This window comes from Schistocerca serialis, chromosome 7 (genome assembly GCF_023864345.2).
Source record: "Schistocerca serialis cubense isolate TAMUIC-IGC-003099 chromosome 7, iqSchSeri2.2, whole genome shotgun sequence".
Taxonomy (NCBI): domain Eukaryota; kingdom Metazoa; phylum Arthropoda; class Insecta; order Orthoptera; family Acrididae; genus Schistocerca; species Schistocerca serialis.
Genome location: NC_064644.1, coordinates 189796077 through 189817201, shown reverse-complemented (window position 1 = coordinate 189817201; position 21125 = coordinate 189796077). Strand labels below are relative to the sequence as shown.

The 21125-nt window shown below is 46.1% G+C and overlaps 1 protein-coding gene and 1 pseudogene across 1 annotated transcript in view; one reads left to right on the top strand and one right to left on the bottom strand.

Moving 5' to 3' along the window:
* LOC126412353 (paired box protein Pax-6) overlaps window positions 1-21125 on the top strand; it is a 258098-nt gene that overhangs the window by 131291 nt on the left and 105682 nt on the right. The window lies entirely within an intron of this gene.
* LOC126413433 (5S ribosomal RNA) lies at window positions 19551-19668 on the bottom strand (annotated as a pseudogene).

The window sequence follows — 21125 nt, the reverse complement described above, 5'->3', positions numbered from 1 at the left end:
CGGTTCGCATGCTGACATAAACCTATAAACCTGGGACGAAACCTATGCACGAACACTGTATTGATTCGACAGCCCATTCAGTGCGCTGTTTGATGAAAGTAGTTGTGAAATCGGTGTGAAATACAGTGTGCTGCAGCAGCATCTCCGCAAGACATCATTTGAGAGTTTACGATCTTGGACGAGCAGTTGGAAGGTTCGAAGCGGGTCAGAGTGTCACTATTGTGGCCGTAGTAATGGGTGAGTCCAAAAGTGCCGTTTCGCGATTAAAAGGGCCGAAGAAAGTGTAAACGCTACACAAAATCATGCCGGTAGTCATAGGCGGACCACACAACGGAAGACGATAGATACGTGGCGAAAAGAAACAGACATCTCACTCCTATACATATCACTGCACACTTTCCAGCCGCTACTGGTACGCATGTCTCTGCCAGAACCATTTAGCAACGATTAATTCAGGCTGTTTATGTACTCTTAAGCCTTCAACCACGACATCGTCGAGGAAGAGTTCACTGGCGTAAAGGAGCATGTTGGTTGGGATCAGCAACAGTGGTCCAGAGTAAACAATAAAGTCATACGGCATGAATGACTGAGAGACCCCGAAGGGTAGGTTCAGCCTCCGAATTGGGAAAGTTTTCTCTATCCTCACCAGCAGACACCTCTCCCTCGCGAAGTATGAGAACTGTATGCGTAAGTATATCTTTTGAGTGTAGGTGACTGTACTGGGTGTGTCTATAGTGTAGTATCACGTTCGTGTTGGACGTGACGAGAGAAGGAAGAGGAAGAAATCCGGTGCCTGCTCATGGCCTACACCTCTAAAAGAGCACCAAAGGGAACGCCGAACTTAACGTCCTCATTCGACCGACGGATCACCAACAATAGTATCACATGCCCTCACTTAAAGAACACTCCAGAGAGGTTTGGTATTTAAACCAGTACATTGGTGCCAAATCTGGTGATTAGAAACTTTACGCCATCACCTCTCCTCCCCCTGTAGGCCAAACACTGGCAATGAAAATGTTTTCCACCACGAGGATTTGAACCGGCTTACCTCCGGCTCGAGCGAAACCGCAAAGACGTACATTATAGTCCGCGGTCACGGATGCAGGAGTGGTCCAGAGCGACGGTCTCTTACGAATCCCGCTTGGCTGGTGCAAGTGATTTTGGCCACCGGTTAGTGTGGAGAGAGAGAGAGTGAGAGAGAGGAGAACACTTTGCACACCGCAGAAAGTTCATGAACGTCATGGGTATGGCGTAGGCGTTATGGTGTGGGCAGGCCTTACGCACAACTGCCGAACACCGCTGCATATCTTTGCACAAGGTATCGTTATAGCACAGCGGTACTGCAGGGAGATCACTCTGGATCTTGTCCGTCTCTTTAGGAGTGCAGTAGGTCCCGGTTTCTATTTATGGAAGACAATACACGTCCACACAGGTCCGCTGAGGTGTCGGACACACTGGAACGTGATAATATTGAACGTATGGAATGGTTTGCGTACTGCCCGGACGTACAACATATAGAGGATGCCTCGAAAGTGTTTCTCAACGAACACACCGTTCCTGAACCATGCAAGAACTGAAAAACTCCTTGATAGAGGAGTGGGACAATATTCTCCAAGGAATCAAATGGTTCAAATGGCTCTGAGCACTATGGGACTCAACTGCTGAGGTCATTAGTCCCCTAGAACTTAGAACTAGTTAAACCTAACTAACCTAAGGACATCACAAACATCCACGCCCGAGGCAGGATTCGAACCTGCGGTTCCAGACTGCAGCGCCTTTAACCGCACGGCCACTTCGGCCGGCTTTCCAAGGAATCCTCAACAGTTTCGTAGCCATCGTGAGTAAGATGTGCATCATGTACGTTAATCCCGAGGAAGGGATATTACACACTAAGAGTCCTGTTTCGACATACGAGGGTCACTCCAAAAGAAATGCACACTATTTTTTTTAAATCCATCTTTTTTCTACATGTTTGAAAGTTTTACAGTGTGTAGATACATGCTTTAGGAACAATATTTTCATTTCTCCACATAATTTCCATCCCTCTCAACTGCCTTACGCCATCTTGGAGCCAGCGCATGTACACCCGCACAGTAAAATTCTGGACCAACCTGTTGGAGCCACTGTTTGGCAGCATGCACAAGGGAGTCATCATCTTCAAACCTTGTTCCACGAAGAGAGTCTTTCAGTTTCCCAAAGAGATGATAGTCATATCCACCATGTTCCAAAAGTTCGCTGCATACCGTTTTTCTTGTTTCTTTGTGAGCCACTGTCAACATTATGGGAACCTACCTGGCACAAACCTTTTTTAACGCCAATACTTTCAGTATTCTGCAAACACTTCCTTCCCCTATCCCAACGTAGCGTGACAATTCGTTCACTGTGATGCATCTGTCAACAATCACCAATTCGTTAACTCTCTGCACATTGTCCGAAAGGTGTGCAGTACGAGGCCTGCCGCTGCGAGGACAATCCTCAATATTGCCGTGCCCGCTTTCGTCACGTAACCTGCTTGCCCACCGACTAATTGTACTGTTGATCGACAGCAGCATCAAATGGTTCAAATGGCTCTGAGCACTACGTGACTTAACTTCTGAGGTCATCAGTCGCCTAGAACGTAGAACTACTTAAACCTAACTAACCTAATGACATCACACACATCCATGCCCGAGGCAGGATTCGAACCTGCGACCGTAGCGGTCACGCGGTTCCAGACTGAAGCGTCTAGAACCGCACGGCCACACCGGCCGGTTCAAATGGCTCTAAGCAATATGGGGCTTAATATCTGAGGTCATCAGTCCCCTAGACTTAAAACTTTTTAAACGTAACTAACGTAAGGACATCAAACACATCCATGCCCGAGGCAGGATTCGAACCTGCGACCGCAGCAGCAGCGCGGTTCTGGACTAAAGCGCCTAGAACCGCTCGGCCACAGCAGCATCTCCATATCTTTTTCAACCTCTTGTGGATGTTTCCCACTGTCTTGTTTTCACAGCACAGGATTTCTGTGACAGCACGTTGCTTCTGACGAACGTCAAATGTAGCAGCCATCTTGAAGACATGCTGTGTCGGCGCCACTCACGGGAACAGGTTGAAAACAAGCGGCAAGGATGTATCTACACACTGTAAAACTTTCACACATGCACAATGAAAACTGTATTTTTACAAAAATAGTGTGCATTTCTTTTGGAGTGACCCTCGTACATGAACGGTAGTTACGTCTGTTACCCTGCTTTCCCCTATTCCGAAATCTGTGCCATTTTTCGTTATAAATATACCACTCCACCTTTTTTCCGTACGTTATGTGTTTCATGTCGTCCTTCATTGCCCGTGATTGTTTCTGTCCGGCAATGTCTCTGTTCCTTAGCAATTGTCAAGCGGAGTAGTAGTCTGAGTCGGTTCTACGGTCTTTCTCGAAGCCGCGATCATTACGACTAAGCCTTTTACGTGCCACGACAGCGAGGGAGTGTGACAGTGACAGAAGACAGGGGGCAGATCGATTACAGAGCGCACGCCGTGGGCGACACGGGACCTGTGCCGAGCGGTCGCTCTGTGGAGGAATAAGAAACGGCGAGAGGAGCCGTGGCCACGGCCACGCCTGTCGCCAGCCGGGCGACGGCGCAGCAGGGTAAACAGCCGGCCTCTCCTCTCCCGTCTCTCTCCTCTCCTCTCTCCTCTCCTGCCTCTCTCTCCTCTCCTCTCCTCTCCTCTCCCTGCGGCCGTCTCGCTCCGTTGGTCGATATCTGCACGCTCCATCCGTTCTGCTCGGCGGGCCTCACGCACCGCCGCCCACCGCAGCGCCGTATAAATAATCGCGCCTCCTGTCGCCGCGGCCTACAACCAGAGTACGCGCCGACGCCGACTGCGCCAGATCTCAAATGCAACTCGCGTTTCTTCAGAAAGAAAATCACTGTCCCTTGTTGTTTAGTCGCTAACGAGATCTAAATACTGCTGCTTCTCGGTAAGCAAAGAGAGCTGGTTGATAACTTGCATTCATTACTGAGAGTTGCGAAACTCGAACCTGCGCCCCACACGGAATAGGCGACACCAGTAAACACCAAGCGCTGATTATTTAAAGAATCGAACTCCCGTGTATAAAACAGCTTTAAATGTCTGCTTATTTTACGAATCAGATAATCTCTTACAAGGGGATGCCACGACGTTTGGAACGCGGATTTACTGCAAACTTCGTACACTCGTAGTACTCCATAAGGACAACAAAATGTGTAAGCAGTAGCGCGTACTTCTCAAGCATTGTTGAGAAAATCGCAAGATAATTTTGGTCGTCAAATATATACCTGTGCGTGGCCATTTTTACCATGAAGCGCCGGCAGCCCAGTGGTTGCCGGCACGGTAGCTTAGCGTGTTCGATCAGTGGGTTAGCTGCCCTCTGCAATAAAAAAACTGAGTTAATCGATCAACAACGAACATAAACGGAAGTCTTACGACGTCCGCCCAGAGCAGATTCAACGAACAAAATGAGATTAAAAAAAAAAAGGGTGGTTAGCGTTCAAGCCTTGTAATCGCTGGGTCGCTGGATCGAGTCCCACTCGTCTTTTTTTTTTATTTCTAACATAGTCACTTTCTTTGCTGTTTATATTACAACTGATGTAATGGGAAAAATGCGTGTAATCGGAAGAACTTTTATTAAATTTACAATGTTATTTGGCAGTCTACAAATTTTTATTATCACAAATAATGTAAGTACCGACTATTAAACGACCAAACGCATAAAGTGATACTGAAAATGTATGCTTGTCCGTGATTTGAGAAATGGCTTATACCACCAAATTTTGGCCGGCACAGACGGCTTTCGAAAGATGTACAATTAACTGTCGCTTTTCGACTTTACGAGTACAAGTTGCAGGATGGTATTTTTCGTAAAAACATGAAAAACAAAGTTAAACGGCACCAGCTGCATTGAATAAATGCTATGTTCCTGCACACGCAAGGTCTTTTGAGGTTTTCCGTGGAAAAAGAAACCTCGTTAACATTTTCAAAAACCTCTCTTTCAGCCGATAATTTGGAAGCAAAGCATGCATAACGCAGCATTTCCTTAAATATCGGCGCTGATCATTGGTCAAGCAGTATCGTGTGTATTTTAATAGCGTCTTCACGAGAAGCAATTTCTCGTTCTCTTTCGATTAAATACGAACAATTTTGGAGACACGGACAAGCATATATTTTCAGTAACACTTTATGCGTTTGGTCCTTTACTAGTCTGTAGTTATGAATATTACATTATTTGTGATAATAACAATTTGTAGACCGCCAAATAACATTGTAAATTTAATAAAAGTTCACCCGATTACACGTATTTTTCCCATTACATCAATTGTAATATAAATAGTAAAGAAAGTGACTGTGTTAGAAATTTAAAAAAAAGTCGAGCGGGACTCGATCCAGCGACCCAGCGATTACGAGGCTTCAACGCTAACCACCTTTTTTTCTTTAATGTCATTTTGTTCGCTTTTGGCTGGCTCTGAGCACTATGGGACTTAACTACTGTGGTCATCAGTCCCCTAGAACTTAGAACTACTTAAACCTAACTAACCTAAGGACATCACACACATCCATGCCCGAGGCAGGATTCGAACCTGCGACCGTAGCAGTCGCGCGGTTCCGGACTGCGCGCCTAGAACCGCTAGACCACCGCGGCCGGCTGTTCGCTTTTGTTCGTTGACTCTGCTCTGGGCGGACGTCGTAAGACTTCCGTTTAAGTTCGTTGTTGATCAATTAACTCAATGTTTTTATTATAGAGGGCAGCTTGTCCACTGACCGAACACGCTGAGCTACCGCGCCGGCAACCACTGAGCGACCAGCGCTTCATGGTAAAAATGGCCACGCACAGGTATATATTTGACGACGAAAATTATCTTGCGATTTTCTCAATAACGCTTGAGAAGTATGTGCTACTGCTTACACATTTTGTTGTCCTAATGGAGTTCTACGATTGTACGAAGTTTGCAGTAAATCCGCGTTCCAAACGTCGTAGCCTCCTCTTGTTAGATACAATGAAGCGCCAAACAAACTGGTGTAGGGTTGCGTATTCAAATACAAAGATATGTAAACAGGCAGTATACGACGCTACAGTCCGCAAATATAAGACAACAAGGGTCTGGCGCAGTTGTTAGATCGGTTACTGCTGCTACAATGGCAGGTTATCAAGATTTAAGTGAGTTTGAACACGTTGTTACAGTCGACGCACAAGCGATGGGACACAGCATCTCCGAGGTAGCGATGAAATGGGGATTTTCCCGTACGAGCATTTCACGAGTGTGCCGTGTATATCAGAAATCCGGTAAAACATCAAATCTCCGACATCGCTGTGGCCGGAGAAAGATCCTGCAAGAACCGGACCATCGACTGAAGAGAATCGTTCAATGTGACAGAAGTGCAACCCTTCCGCAAATTGCTGCAGATTTCAATGCTGGGCCATCAACAACAAGTGTTAGCTTGCGAACCATTCAACGAAACATAATCGATATGGGCTTTCTCAGCTCAAGGCCTACTCGTGTACCCTTGATGACAGCACGACACAAAGCTTTACGCCACGCCTGGGTCCACCAACACAGACAATGGACTGTTGATGACTGGAAACATTGGAAACATGTTGCCTGGTCGGATGAATCTCGTTTCAAATTGTATCGAGTCGATGGGCGCGTACGGATATGGAGACAACAGCATGAATTCATGAACCCTGCATGTCAGTTAAGTTCTTTTAGGAACACCGGGTATTGTCAGTGTTCTGATCTATCTCTGTTTGCGCACTTACAAAGTCACACATAACAACATCATTACTTCGCAGGTCAAAGCCGACGTCCAGTATCATTAAATTCTACTGAGTCTCTTGTTTTATGGAGGGCCGCCATTTTTAGCAACTTTGTTTCATTCGCCCCGGACTTCTGTGTCAAACTCCATCGCTTGTTGTGTTTCCCGCAGAGCCACACCGACTTCCTGTCCATTCTCGTAAATTCCGACATCCATCTAATCACCTCCGTCTGAGCTATATCTAGCCCCATGCACTGGGTTTTAGTAATTTTTCACGTCTCCTCTCAGTTCAGCAATTCTCCAATCTTGGTTATCTTATACCTTCTTACTTTATCTTTGACGTTTATTTTTCTTTGAAAGAGATTCCAGATATTCTTTAGCATTTATCCTTTCAGCTTTCGTCCTCTGACCTATCTCAGGATTCATATTAGTAGGAGCAGTTTTTAACTCATGTGTTCCTTACTTGCCACAATCTACTTACACGTTAATGGTAAAGTTAATACAACTTTAGTTAATTAAGATTGTTTTACATTCATCGATCAACTCACTCGTATGACTTCACTAGTGAAAGGGGATTTCTTCAATTAGGCCCTCACCTTTTTCTATCCTATCCACAGTAGCTCAGTGACTGGTCCATCTCCAATGATCTCGATGTCGACCAACACGTCGGCCAACAGTTCAGTTCTAATATCATTTTCTTCCTTCAGCGCTGATCTCACAAACTGTTACTACGACTCATTTAACTTTGTGTTCACTAAGTGAATGAACGTTGTTCATCTGTATTGCTCTCGGTTGTTTTCTAGAGCCATCTTCCCACTGTCCACTAGTTCTTCGTCTCGATTTGTTCTTATCTCTTCGAACAAACAAGGAACTTCCTTGGACCATCTATTACTCCTGTCCCAACCGTCTCTATTTCCTTCGTATTAGTCATAATTACGTCTTCCACTCCAGTCTGTTTCATAATTGATTTATTTGTTTTCCTGTCTACTGTCTCGCCTATTTGATCCCAACTCCCGCCTGACCTTCGCTTTGCGAGCAACTCGCAAGTGTTTGAATGCGTTATGAAGTTCGTCTCTCTATCATGTCTTCAGAGAAGAGAAAAAAATTCAGAAAGAAATAAAGCATAATGAAATGCTTCTAATTGATTCACCATGGAAAGATGATGCTGGGCAGAGTGTAACATTCCGTCCATATCTATATTATATCTAGATTATTAGAATCGAAGCAGCGATATGGTATAATCTACTGTCCATTGTCCAACTCCCTTAAACTGCGTCCATAAGGATCATCACCTCTATGCACCGGGCAGATGATGAACTCACTAACTTCCTTTTTTCCCGGTGCACAAGTTTGTAAAGCAGGGGTATTGTTATGATATCCTTAACTTGGTATGGTGCATTTCCTCCTCTGAATCAGCGAAACGTGCAGCAGTAAAACCGAAACACCTGTTCGCTTTCTACTGAAAACAAAAGCCACTCGGATATTTATATCGAGAGGCATTGATCGTAAAAAGAGTTTTCGGACAAAAGATGCGAAGCGTCGGAATAAAATAAAGCGAAAATGAAATGCGGCCATCGGTTCGTGGAGAGCGAGGAGGGAGAGCAGGGACATATGCGTTAAACGTCCTGTGTACGTCGAGGTGATTAGTGTCGGGCACGTGTGTCAGGCGGGCAACTGTGAGAGACGCAATTTTGCCTATCATTCACTCGCTGCGTATTGACGGCTCTTGGGAAGTGAACGTCTCATGGAAAAATGAGTTCCATGTAACTGCATAAGTTTCACAAGCTGCTACATTTTTAACATGTTTTAAAAATGGCCTACCCCAGCGTCAATGCAGGCATGTCATCGTCGCATAGAGTTCTGTCGTACTCGTTATGATATCCTTGGTGTCACTTGAACAGTGTCATAGGCAGCGAGAATTCTTATCACAAGATTCTGTTCATTCTTGACAGGCGTCTAATACACAAGACTTTTCAAATGCCACCCCTCCTCCCCCTTCTACCCAAGAAGAAATCGAGTGGGGTGAGAACAGGAGAACAGGCGACTGTGCTACTTACGAAACAGGACCTCCTCTGCTTATCCACTTTTGAGGGAATGCCTGATCACAGGAACCTTGGTAGTACGTCTCTGATAAACACTGCGTACACTGGTGCATTTAAGCGGGAAGGAAGAAGAAACGGGCCTAGTACTTAATCATTGATTATGGTTCAAATGGCTCTGAGCACTATGGGACTGAGGTCATCAGTCGCTAAAACTTAGAACTACTTAAACCTAACTAATCTAAGGACATCACACACATCCATGCCGGAGGCAGGATTCGAACCTGCGACCGCAGTGGTCGCGCGGTTCCGGACTGAAGCGCCTAGAACCGCTCGGCCACAGCGGCCGTCCATTGATTATGCCTTCGTTGACTGATAACCTGTGTTGACAACTATTCACAACTGCTCGTGGGGATTCTTATCGGTCCAAACATGACTGTTGGGACTGTTTACCATTCCGTCTCCGATGAAACAGGTTTCATTCATGAAAAGCATATTCGCGGGAGTGTGAGGATCGACTTTAAGGTGCTGCGAGAGCCACGGCCCGAGGTCCGGTAAGAGCAGCAGTCAAGGCATGCTCTTTCTGTGGATGGTACGGACGTAGCTGCATTTCCCGCAATACTCGCCACGCAGTACTCTGCGAAACATTCATTTCAAGTGCAACTGATCGAGTGTTGGTGGCAGGTGCCTCATCCGCTCGAGCAACTCGAGCAAACTCTGCATCTTCAGAGCCGGGAGTCCGTATAGTGCGTCGTCTTCGTCGGTCGTTGTACCATGGTACCAATTGCCCTGTTTCACGTAATCGTTGAAAGAGTCTTGGGAACATGGTGGGAGCTTGATGTCTTCTTATTGCTGTTGCTTATTTGCTTACCCATGCTCGAAAATCATGTCTGCAAGTTTGTCACCAGGTTCAACTCTATTTAGTCAGGACTGACCGGCATTTGTAGTTTAACTTGTAAACACAGACGGCCGTCTACTACAGAATAGACATTGTACACCAGGACAGCTCATCACAGTAGGCCACCTGCATTAGATTAGTTGAGTTACTATCCCAGCCTCTATACTTACTTCGGATTTGCCTAACCTACAATCTTAGCAACAAAAGTAACCGGTATATGTAGTCCAGTGTTGTTTGTAATATCATCACGAAATCACCGTGTAGGTAACTTACTTTACCAAGACATTCGTATTAGTCTCTCCCAGTCGCGGTTTGTTCATGCAGATTTATACCGGCATAATACATACCGTTCAAGGTGAGGACAAGGGCTTGGGAATCACCCTCTGCTAACTAATACTCAGTAGACATTTACAGTACATCGTTTTTGGAGATGCTGATCTCTGATTACGTCTCTTGTCTCAGCTTTATAACCTTTTTTCTTAATTACGACGGCTGTTATTCTTTGATGAATCCCTCTTGTTAGGTTAGTACGCCGGCCGGTGTGACCGAGCGGTTCTAGGCGCTTCAGTTTGGAACCGCGCGACCGCTACGGTCGCAGGTTCGAATCCGGCCTCGGGCATGGATGTGTGTGATATCCTTAGGTTAGTTAGGCTTAAGTAGTTATAAGTTCTAGGGGACTAATGACCTCAGATGTTAAGTCCCATAGTGCTCAGAGCCATATGAATCATTTGTTAGGTTAGTACGCGCCATCAACACCCTTGGTGCCCTAGATATACAACAGTACTTCGCTGAAAGTCGGTAAAGCCACATATTTTACTCCATATAGATGTGAAAAAAGTAAGACACTAGATCGATGGTACCCTAAAAGTAGCGCACGGTTCAGTGCCTATAACACGTGAATTATAATCATTATGAGGAGGAGGATGGGGTGAAGATGAGAATGACGAAAAGGACTGCTCATAAACAATTACATACAATGCAGCTGCTGTTGTGTTATCTTAAGACACCAGTTGTTTGTTTTTATTTTCGGGATTGAGCATGTATAGGTTCGTAACTTGTATCGCAAGTATCTAGATTTTTCATCCAAATGGAGCTGCAATGTACTAAAACTGATAACGAAAGCCGTGGATGTCTTATGCCTAAGTTAAAAGGGTTGTTGAACAAAATGACTTATAATACTTCGCCTATCGTGCACTGGACAATTTCTTTCAATGTAATGACAAAGGAGAAACGGTATAGACGAATGATCAGTATTGTAGAAAGATGCTGTACTTCTAAAGGTAACTTTTTCATTTGTTTTGATAACTAACTTCTCAGTCACTTCGAGTTAATACGAAGGTAGACAATTGTAATCGCGTGTGCTGGTAACGAAGTCTCGTACGTTGTTTTGGATACTCAGAGAATCAATATCTTACAACTGCATTTACAACGTCCTACACTGCTCTTACAAAAAAGCCCTCGTCGAACGCAAAGGGTTCCCGTGAGCCACGTGTAGGGGGCGTTGCGCAACTTCAGCACTAAATCACACTGGTTGTTTGTCGCAGCGGTCAATACCGGTCTCTGATGTACGGACTACTGGAGCTGAAATGTTCTCTCCGCGTATTATGGTACGTCGCGTCGTAAAATACCTCCAGCTTTTCTGCAAGTGTACCTCGGACAAATTTCACCGATTATGTTACTAAAGTAACTGTGAGTTTGCGAAGCAATTATTCCTGTTTCTAAAGAGATTGTGCGTTTGCGAAGCAGTTATTCCAGTGGTACTCCTCTTCTATGGCGCATTGACTACGTACCATTCCAGCACTACAATTTCTTATTTCACATCGACTTACAAACCTCAGCTGTGATGATAACTTTTCTCTCAGAGTCCTTAATATCCCCATTACATTTCACGCCAATTATTGTTTCTTATTTCAACAGTTATTGTGGAATTAGGCCAATAAATTTGTTTTCTAGGATCAACATATCGTTATTATTAATTCGAAGAATTATTTTACGTGCAGCCTTTGTCGTCAACGAACAGTAGTCAGTTTAGGTGCAGGTAGCAGGCGCCTACTGTGAAGGCCTATACGCAGCAACATTCTCTGAACGGTCGTCGAGGGAAAACTGCTGGTAATCCGTTGGTTCATCTGGATGGTCAGTTGCCCAATAGTTGCACGTCTATTCGCCCTAAAGCCTCGGCGCCGGTTTAGGGTAGTGTTATTTTGTCATACTTGAACCGTGGTGGGACGCGAACAGTTTACAAACTTAGCCATTTCGGAAACGCTTCCACGCTTGGCCGGAAAGCCAATGAATATACCCCTTTGGCGTCGGATAAATCGCTCCACATCCACATTACGACAACGACTGCACTGTTTTCCGTGCCCCCCCCCCCCCCCCTGACACAGTTTATATATCCACCACTGCTAGTGCTGCTACATGTCGTCTGTTAGTGGTTATTGCACGTTGAGTCGAACATAGTCGGCGGTCACTTTAAAGTGTCTGGACCGTGCATAAACGCGTCACACGTTTCGCACTTTCCGCTAAGAGTAAAATAGAAAGATTTCTTTTTATCAACAGGAACCAAATTTAGCATTTATGAATATTGTGATTAATGAAAGACTTCCATGATACGTGAAAATTGAATATATATTGTAATTTGGAGGGAAAATATTATCAGTATTGGGGCTTTGGAATAAGCGCAAGGGTTTGGACGGAATCAGTCTCATATTTACATAGGCAGCTGCCTGACCTTTAAAGTCGTGAGCTTACGCAGTAACCGACACTGCCGAGTGGTGAAATACCGAACACTATATCATCTTCTAGTCAACATGAATTGTGACATTTTTTATTATATTTCGTAGCTACCAACGCCAGATAGCATCATAATTGTCTTCAGATTAGTAAATGACTAAGTCAAATAATTTAAAATGTAGAAATTGAAAGCCCGTCGGGGTGGCCGAGCGGTTCTAGGCTCTACAGTTTGGAACCGCGCGACCGCTACGGTCGCAGGTTAGAATCCTGCCTCGGGCATGGATGTGTGTGATTTCCTTAGGTTAGTTAGGTTGAAGTAGTTTCTAGGGGACCTCAAATGTTAAGCCCCATAGTGCTCAGATCCATTTGAACCATTTGAACTAGACATTTCTTTCTTGTTTTGGTCCATATTACCCCTTTAAAAGCATACTACCACCTTTGAAAGTTGCCTACACTTCAGTCTTAACAATAACAGTACTGGTTTACGTACTCTACTGTCAGAGATGTCAGAACAGTTTTCGCTTAAGACTTCTGACTCTGTTGTTTTCGGAACATGTTGTTTCTTATCTCAAGTTGATACATTTACTCTTCTCTATAACCTGTGAAAATTTGTAACATCATCACCGAATCAATATGTATAACATTGTGATCATATAAGAAAGGTATTAGGGTGCAGGCTTTCTTCTCATCTTAAATTGTCTTACAGGATGTTCCAAGAGTGCTGCATCATAAGCTGTACATACCGGGTGATCAAGAAGTCAGTACAAATTTGAAAACTGAATAAATCACGGAATAATGTAGATAGAGAGGTACAAATTGACACACATGCCTCGAATGACATGGGGTTTTATTAGAACCAAAAAAATACAAAAGTTCAAAAACTGTCCGACAGATGCCGCTTCATCTGATCAGAATAGCAATAATTAGCTTAACAAAGTGAGACAAAGCAAAGATGATGTTCTTTACAGGAAATGCTCAATATGTCCACCATCATTCCTCAACAATAGCTGTAGTCGAGGTATTATGTTGTGAACAGCACTGTAAAGCATGTCCGGAGTTATGGTGAGGCATTGGCGTCGGATGTTGTCTTTCAGCATCCCTAGAGATGTCGGTCGATCACGATACACTTGCGACTTCAGGTAACCCCAAAGCCAATAATCGCACGGACTGAGGTCTGGGGACCTGGTAGGCCAATCATGACGAAAGTGGCGGCTGAGCACGCGATCATCACCAAACGATGCGCGCAAGAGATCTTTCACGCGTCTAGCAATATGGTGTGGAGCGCCATCCTGCAAAAACATCGTACTATCCAGCAGGTGTTTATCAGCCAGGCTGGGGATGATGCGCTTCTGTAACATATCGGCGTACTTCTCACCCGTCACCGTAGCAGTTACAAAACCAGAATCACGCATTTCCTCGAAGAAAAAAGACCCGATAACGATAGATGTGGTAAATCTAACCAATGCCGTGACTTTCTCGTCGTGCAATGGAGTTTCCACGACAGTTCTAGGATTTTCTGTAGCCCAAATTCTGCAGCTGTGGGCGTTGACAGACTCTCGGAGCGTGAAATGAGCTTCGTCGGTCCACAACGCGTTACTCAACCAATCGTCATCTTCCGCCATCTTCTGAAACGCCCACCCCGCAAATGCCCTCCGCTTCACTGCACGAGCGCTGACTTCCCCGTGCATAGACGAACCCGCTACTGTCTCCATTTCTTTCTGAACTGTCTCAGCAGCATTACGCCTTGTGCTCGGTCGGTCACTACGGGGTCTATCGTCTATACAACCCGTGGCTTCGAACTTCGAAATCATTCTCGCTACAGCTGCATTTGTCAACGGACCTTTACCCGTTCGAATCCATTTCCTATGGCGATAGGATCGTAACGCTGAACTAGCACATTCCCCATTCTCATAAGCCATTCTCATAAGCGCCTTTTCAGGTAACGTCAACATGCTGCGACTGCTGGCGCATCTGATTCTCTCTCTCGTTACAGCTTCTTTTATATACGATTGTCGTGCGCAGTCTCTGACGTTTTGCTGTCGAGCGCCATTTGTCGGACATTTTGTGAACTTTGTTTTTTTTTGTTTTTTGTTCTAATAAAACCCCATGTCATTCCAAGCATGTGTGTCAATTTTTACCCCTCTAACTACATTATTCCGTAGTTTATTAAGTTTTCAAATTTCTACTGACTTTTTGATCACCCAGTATTTGAATTTATGAATACCAATTAATTGCAAGTGAATTGTTCTAAGTGCAGTGCACGGAAGGGTCGCACACAAGCTGGACTTGAATTTGATGGCTTGGGTTTTCTGGAGGCGTATTAAATACACTGTGTACAGTGTGTAGATTAACAGTATGGTTCTTCCTCTCATATCAGTCAAGGTCGTAGGCGAAACGGTTGCTTCAGATTACGTGCCCCGCTTCCTCAATGGTTTCCAGTTCCACGTGCAAACGGAAATAGAATTCAACGGAGAGCACGTTGAAGCGACGCTGCGACTTTGCAAACGACGCGAGACTTTCCGGACACCCTGTAGGCGTAGTTCCTTGGGCTAGGTTATGGCGGAGCCCTTCCTGCTCGCCCCTGGCCAACGCCGCGCGGGTGCTCCGTCCTTGATGACTCCCCTGCGGAGCGATGTGTCCCAAAATGAACTTTCAACGAAATTTGCGATCGACGGAAAGTGCCGGTTGGAGTTGCGGTATGTGGATGGCTGCGGTGACAGTGTAGTGTCGTAGCGACGGGGGAGGACTCGGCTGTATCGACAGGAGGCGGCGTCGGCGGCGGAGGCGGCGGCGGCGGAGGAGGAGCCCTGCAGACATCGATCGGCTCGGGAAGCTGCAGCCGAGGAACCCCTTTCCGCGGCACGCTTGGCCGGAGTTCTCCTTGCAGAAACTAATTTCCTCCATCTTTTTTACTTCTTCGCCCCTCCGCAGGCTCTGGTTCCCTCGCCGTCGTTGCCTCCCCCCCCCCCCCCTGCTTCCCCCCGTTCTGCCTCGCTCGGCGGCGGCCGCACCGCGCCGTCTGTTGTAAACGAGGTACTCCCTCCCTCCGCCCCCACCCTGCCGCTGCTTCTTCCCTCGCCACCGAGCTGCCTGCAACTGTACCTTTCTTCGCGAGGGATCGGCAGCGCGCGCCGCCTAAGAACACAGTTACGCTCCCACGCGACTTGTTTGTAGACATCGACATAGACAATTCCAAAGCACGACGAGATTCTCTGCAGTAAGTTCGGAACGAGACGGCTGTAGATATATTTACTAGTATCCCACAGTGTCTACGATTCCATTTTTATCTTAACATTTATACTAATTATCAAGCTTTCTTCGTCAGATACTGCGAACAACGATATTAGATATTTTTTAAATTTTAATAGTCTTGATAGCAATAAAACAAGATTGAGACTTGCTGATTATCGGTTACGCGACAGAATGTCAATCCCATTTGCCTGAAGTGATTTAGGGAAATCACGGAAATGCTAAATCAGGATGGCCGGACTCGGGTTTGTACCGTCGTCCTCTCGGATGCGAGTCTAGTGTGATAACCACTGCGCCACCTCGGTCGGTCATATTTTTGTTCAAATGTTCGAATGTGTGTGAAATCTTATGGGACTTAACTGTTAAGGTCATCAGTCCCTAAGCTTACACACTGCTTAACCTAAATTATCCTAGGGACAAACACACACACCCACGCCCGAGGAAGGACTCGAACCTCCGCTGGGACCAGCCGCACAGTCCATGACTGCAGCGCCTGAGGCAGCTCGGCTAATCCCGCGCGGCTCATATGTTTGACCACCCCCTGTATACGTACAGGGTGTTTCCATAAGAGCGTGCAAAAATGTAACGGAAAATAGAGAATGCTTCGCTGAACAATTTGATGTAGGGAACCTGGCGTCGGAGCAGCCAGCATAAGGAGATATGGAAGTAAACTTCTCTACCGCTTTTTCCAGCATTACTGTTTTCCATTTTATTTACAACTAACACGCCTACAAATTTACACGTATTATATTGTTTATTTACATGTACAATCTTTATTTCCTCCAAAGAAACAAGGAGGATGAGCCTGATTAGTAGGAAATCGTGATTCAGATTATGTTAACTTTACTTGTCCATAAGGTGGATCTGTTGAATCGTACTTACATCGTGCATGTCTTTGAGAGGATGTGGATACAATATGACGGTGCACTGCCTCACTGCAGTGAGGATGTTCGCAGCCATCTCAGTGTTGCATTTCATGGTTCTGGATTGAAAGAAGAGGTCTTATTCCATGGCCTGCGAGGTCGCCTGACCTGAACCTCCTTGATTAGTTCCTATGGAGACATCTAAAGTCACTTTTGTATGAAGCCCCAGTGGATCCAGAGATGGAATTAGATGCCAGAATTGTAGCTGCCCTTGATGTGATTCAAAACATATCAGGGATATTTATCATGATGTGTGAGAATCTTGTTCGCCGATGTCATGCTTGCATTGAGGTTGATTACAGTCAGTTTCAGCACATATTGTTAAGATACATTACGTTCATCGCGCCAGTTATTGTTAACTGTAACTAATGTACACTACTGGCCATTAAAATTGCTACACCACGGAGATGACGTGGTACCGACGCGAAATTTAACCGACAGGAAGAAGATGCTGTGATATGCAAATGATTAGCTTTTCAGAGCATTCACACAAGGCAGGCGCCGGTGGCGACACCTACAGCCTGCTGACATGAGGAAAGTTTCCAACCGATTTCTCAAACACAAACAGCAGTTGACCGGCGTTGTCTGGTGAAACGTTGTTGTGATGCCTCGTGTAAGGAGGAGAAGTGCGTTTCCGACTTTGATAAAGGTCGGATTGTAGAGTATCGCGATTGCGGTTTATCGTATCGCGACATTGCTGCTCGCGTTGGTCGAGATCCAATGACTGTTAGCAGAATATGGAATCGGTGGGTTCAGGACGGTAATACGGAACACCGTGCTGGATCCCAACGGCCTCGTATCACTAGCAGTCGAGATGACAGGCATCTTATGCGCATGGCTGTAACGGATCGTGCAGCCATGTTTCGATCCCTTAGTCAACAGATGGGGACGTTTTCAAGACAACAACCATCTGCACGAACAGTTCGACGACGTTTGCAGCAGCATGGGCTATCAGCTCGGAGACCATGGCTGCGGTTACCCTTGAAGCTGCATCACACACAGGAGCGCCTGCGATGATGTACTGAACGACGAACCTGGGTGTACGAATGGCAGAACGTCATTTTTTTTCGGATGAATCCAGGTTCTGTTAACAGCATCATGATGGTCGCATCCGTGTTTGGCGACATCGTGGTGAACGCACATTGGAAGCGTGTATTCGTCATCGCCATACTGGCGTATCACCCGGTGTGATGGTATGGGGTGCCATTGGTTACACTTCTCGGTCACCTCTTGTTCGCATTGACGGCACTTTGAACAGTGGACGTTACATTTCAGATGTGTCACGACCCGTGGCTCTACCTTTCATTCGATCCCTGCGAAAACCTACATTTCAGCAGGAAATTGCACGACCGCCTGTTGCGGGTCCTGTACGGACGTTTCTGGTTACAGAAAATGTTCGACTGTTGGCCTGGTCAGCACATTCTCCAAATCTCTCACCAATTGAAAACGTCTGTTCAATGGTGGCCGAGCAACTGGCTCGTCACAATACGCCAGTCACTACTCCTGATGAACTGTGGTATCGTGTTGAAGCTGCATGGGCAGCTGTACCTGTACACGCCATCCAAGCTCTGCTTGACTCAATGCCCAGTCGTATCAAGGCCGTTATTACGGCCAGAGGTGATTGTTCTGGGTACTGATTTCTCAGGATCTATGCACCTAAATTGCGTGAAAATGTAAACACATGTCAGTTGTAGTATAATATATTTGTCTAATGAATACCCGTTTATCATCTGCATTTCTTCGTGGTGTAGCAATTTTAACGAACAGTAGTGTTGATAAAAGAGTACACGGTAATGTAATCGTATGTAATTATCTGCTTAAGCTGGCTTCTCCGATTCCAGGTTGCCTACCTTTAATTTTTCAATGGCGCATCCTCAATGTACTATAAATTATTACAATCTCATATGTAAACACGATGTAAAATTAGTAATCCTAGTGCGTCGTATGTAGACTGATCTTTAAATGCTGAGTTTCTTTCTGCTCTTCTTTGTGCTTTATTGAACTGAGATGCAGGACAGAAGAAGGTAGTACTTCACCTTTAGCCTGCGCTTTGTCAATTTAAATGATTATTGACAAGGCTAAGGAAAGAAAAACCTAGCGTCTCGTTTTTGGGAAGTGTCATTTGTGGCGCCGCCGCCTGCACGTACGCACAGGTGCGGTTCGTGCAGGGGGAGGAGGCGAGGCGAGAACAAAGCACTGGGGGCGCGGGGGCGCCCAAGTGGCAGTTGTCGCGCGAGCATCCTCGGGCTCCGCTGCCGGCAGGTGGCTGACACCGCCCAATCAATGTGGGTTCGCGCTTGCGCGCACACGCCGCCGACGCCGCCCCCACAGCCGCCGCCGCCGCCGAGCGCCACAAATAATGCAGCGCCGGACGCAAACAGCGCGTCGCCTCTACAACTTTCTCCGCACGCACTTCCCCACCAGCACGTGCTGGTTTCCGCGCTCAGCTCGACCGCCACGGACTGGCCGCCCATCAAAACTCGTAACTTTCTCGACTGGACATCGATTATGTTAAAAAACGAGCGTAAGGATTATTAAAGCAGCAGTGACTGCATCGTAGATGTCCTGATAAATGAAAGGAGTCTTCAGATGAAACGTAACTTAAGGCGCACCCCAAGACTCTGTTACAAGACCAATACTGTTCGCATTGGTAGGAATATACATTGGTAGGAATAACTTAATGACGAAAGCAGCTTTCCTATGATACGTCACTGTCATGTAACATAGCTCGAGGAAACTTGCATTCCGTCTTCAGGCCACGAGTGGCCTACCGGGACCATCCGACCGCCGTGTCATCCTCAGTGGAGGATGCGGTTGGAGGGGAGTGGGGTCAGCACACCGCTCTCCCGGCCGTTACGATGGTATTCTTGACCGAAGCCGCTAGTATTCGGTCGAGTAGCTCTTTAATTGGCATCACGAGGCTGAGTGCACCCCGAAAAATGGCAACAGCGCATGGCGGCCTGGATGGTCACCCATCCAAGTGCCGACCACGCCCGACAGCGCTTAACTTCGGTGATCTCACGGGTACCGGTGTATCCACTGCGGCAAGGCCGTTGCCACCGATGAAACTTGTACCACGCATAAAACTCACTGCTGCAGTGTAGTACAAAAAGTAACTGGAAAAAACGCACAATGCACGAGTAGAAACGATACTTTTATTCAAACACAATGCTTACACTGAGGACATCGCGGTTGATGACAGTGCCCTAGGTAATACGAAAGGGCGGACATGGTTCTTAATAGGACACGTGATCACTACGAACGGCAGCGCATGCTGCGTAACGTGCTAACTTGCTGACTACAAAGTTGCTAGACAATTAATATGGTAGGGCATTCCGTTCCTGCACCGGCAATGTTGACAGCTGCTGGGTGGTCGGTCCTTGGTGCTTCTGCACGTACGGCACTACCATGCACGTCCCAAACTCACCCTAAATGTACCCGTTGGGATATATGTCGGGGAAACGCGCGGGCCAGTCCATTCGCCCAATATCCTGTAGTTCCAAGAGACTGCATCTCTCTGTGCGGTCGTGCATTGTCATCCATAAAAATGAAGTCAGAGCCGAATGCATCCCCAGAAAGACGCGCGTGGGGAAGGAGTACGGTGTCACGGTGAGTTCAGAGATGTGAAGCTCAGTACGGCCATGCAACACTAAGTCTCTCCACGCCATAGCACCTGTTCGACTAATTTCCTGACTGCGTTATGTGTTTCCACCTTCCCTATATCAAATACGTGCAGCATATTCGAATTCTGGAGAGGGGATAAATTTTCCTAATCAGTATTAGAAGCTGATATGTCTGACCTATGGAAACCCTTCCCTTCTCTCTCCCTCTCTCTACCTCTGTGTCCCCCCCCTCTCTCTCTCTCCCTCTCTTTCCCTCTCTCTTTCTATCTCTCCCTCTCTCTTTCTGTCTGTCTCTGTCTCTCTCCCTCCTTCTCTCTCTCCCCCTCCCTCTCTCTTTCTTTCTCCCTCTCCCCCCTCCCTATTTCTCTCCCTCCCTCTCTCCCTTTCTCATCCATCTCTTTCTCTCCCCCCTTCTCTCTCCACCTCTCTCTCCCCTTTCCCCTTCTTTCTCTCTCTCTCACACACAAAGATCACACACTCTTTTCGTCATCAGCAACACAGTCATCCCACAGCGTTCAGGGCGCACCCATACAGTCACCATTTGTGCGAAACAGTTACACGTGAGTTACAGAACTTAAGCGTAGGGAATGGTTGCGAACGAGTTGTACCCCACAGTTTTCACAAAAGATATATACCCCTAAAAACTATTATAAGAGTTTATTTAGCAGCAACTCCTTTTTATTACTGTCTGGCAAACTAGAGTTTAAGACAGTATATTCCACAAGTCTATTATTACAAAATATGTTATCAAGACAGTATTAACTATAGATAAGGTATTTCACCATTAAAGTTACAAATGCAAGAACCATGAAGAAGAGAATGAAATAAGAAAATAATCTTAATAAATATAGGTCCTGAAACCAGTTCTTTTCCCGACTCGTTTTACGACTGA